This window comes from Chiloscyllium plagiosum, chromosome 25 (genome assembly GCF_004010195.1).
Source record: "Chiloscyllium plagiosum isolate BGI_BamShark_2017 chromosome 25, ASM401019v2, whole genome shotgun sequence".
NCBI classification, from domain to species: domain Eukaryota; kingdom Metazoa; phylum Chordata; class Chondrichthyes; order Orectolobiformes; family Hemiscylliidae; genus Chiloscyllium; species Chiloscyllium plagiosum.
Window position 1 is genome coordinate 53,628,185 of NC_057734.1, and position 2,459 is coordinate 53,630,643.

Consider the following 2,459-nt stretch of genomic DNA (forward strand, 5'->3'; position numbering starts at 1 on the left):
CAATCCATGGAATAGGGTGCTCAGTGAGACTCAGTGACACTGCACAGTCCATGCGATAGGGAGCTCAGTAAGATTCCCTGACCCAGCAGAGTCCACGGGATAGGGAGGTCAGTGAGACTCATTAACCCAGTGCAGTCCACGGGATAGGGAGCTCAATGAGATTCACTGATTCAGTACAGTCTGTGTGACAGGGAGCTCAATGAGACTCACTGACCCAGTACATTGGATAGCATGATCAGTGAGACTCACTGACCCAGTCCGTAAGATACGGAGCTCAGTGAGATTCACTGACCCAGTACCGCCCATGGGATAAGGATCTCAGTGAGACTCACTGACCCAGTACAGTTTGTGCGATAGGGAGCTCAATAAGATTCACTGACACAATACAGTGCATGGGATAAGAACCTCAGTGAGACTCACTGACCCATTACAGTCCATGGTATAGGGAGCTCATTGAGATGCACTAACCAAGCACAGTCCATGAGATAGGGACTTCAGTGTGACTCACTTACCCAGTAGAGTCACTGCGACAGGAAGCTCACTGAGACTCACTGACACCGTACAGTCCATGGGATAAGAACCTCAGTGAGACTCACTGACCCGGTACAGCCCATGGGATAAGGAGCTCAGTGAGATGCACTGATCCAGCACAGTCCATGTCATAGGGAGCTCAGTGAGACTCGCCTGACTCAGAACATGGGATAGGGAGCTCAGTGAGAGTCACTGGCACAGTTTATGGGATATGGAGATCAGTGACACTCACTGACACAGTGCAGCATACGGGACAGGGTGCTTAGTGAGACCCACTGACCCACTGAATTCCATGGGATAGAGCGCTCAGTGAGATGCATTGACACAGTCCATTGGAGAGGGAGCTGAGTGGGACTCTTTGTATAGAACATAGAACATAGAACATAGAAAAATACAGCGCAGTACAGACCCTTTGGCCCTCGATGTTGCGCCGATCCAAGCCCACCTAACCTACACTAGCCCACTATCCTCCATATACCTATCCAATGCCCGTTTAAATGCCCACAAAGAGGGAGAGTCCACCACTGCTACTGGCAGGGCATTCCATGAACTCACGACTCGCTGAGTAAAGAAATGAGACTCATTGCACGATTTATATGCACACACAAACGAACAAGCAACTAACTTAGGTTGTATAGCGACTCCTACTTCTTTACAGATGCACAATGTTCTTCATCCTTAAACTCCAAGATCTATCCCATTCCCATTGATGCAAATGTTAAGGACAGATTGAAAGTAATTGGCTGAAGAAATGAGAGTGATATGAGCAAAAATGGTTTCATGCAGCAATTGGTCAGGAGCTGGAATGAGTGGCCTCAGAGTAGGGCAGAGTGCATTCAATTCAAGCATTCAAGACGAAATGGGATTGGTCTCTGAAAGGACAGTAAGTGAAAGGCTACATGGCAAAAGCTGGGCATGGCAGGGGGTGAATAGCTCCCCAACACAGACACGTCAGACTAAGTAGCCACCTCCTGTGCTCCAACCATTGTGTGATTCAGTGATAAGTTATATGACTAGTCTTAGTGGAAATAAAGTGATTTATTTCACACTGTTTCTTCATCATTGGCTACACTCTTCACAAATACTATGACATTTGACTTCTCTCTTTTTCTCTGAAAATGCAACATCTATTCTGAAGCACTTCGCAACAGCCTGCACTACTATAGCGAGGAAAATGTTCCATATCTCTATGCTATATGATTAGTCATAATACATCAAATCTAGAGAGAAATGGCAGTGAGCAGCTATTGCAAGAATTTCTCTTTTGTGCTCAGAATTATCATGTAATTTGTTTAAAATATTGTAGTTGCCTAAAGCATGTTCACTCCAGTAGTTGGGGAACTGCAGTATAACAAAATCAAAGAGATTACTGTTCCTGTTAGAGCAGAATAACTTTGTAGAGGTACATGACAACACAATGTAATTGCTGCAAACCTATGATTTTGTTTCCAGAATTCACTTAGAACAATTCTCCAACAAAGCTATCTACTACCCATTAATGTTTGCATGTGGCTCATTCTGTTTATCAAAATTGTACATTTCTAGTGAAATTTACTGCTTTCTTCCTGTCAACAACAAAATTAACCATTGTTAGGAGTCTAAATAGCATTCTTTGTAGTACTTACTTTTGAAATGTTAGTTACAGATTATTTAGCAATCACAAGTGGAGGATGGGCTTTTTAAACCTTAGCAACTTATGATTGGCCATTTTAAGTGCCTTTCTTGCATTCAGTGGAATTGATTAAACCAAAATAAAATATAAATTGTCTATTATTTTCATCAGAAAATGTTGATAATTGGACCAGTCCAAAAGTGAATTGAACCTACCTCTGCCATACTCTCAGGCAGCTAATTCCAGCTTCCCAATCACTTGCTGCTCTAAACCATTTAGCTCATGTCACAGTTATTTCTTTAGCCAATTACTTTTG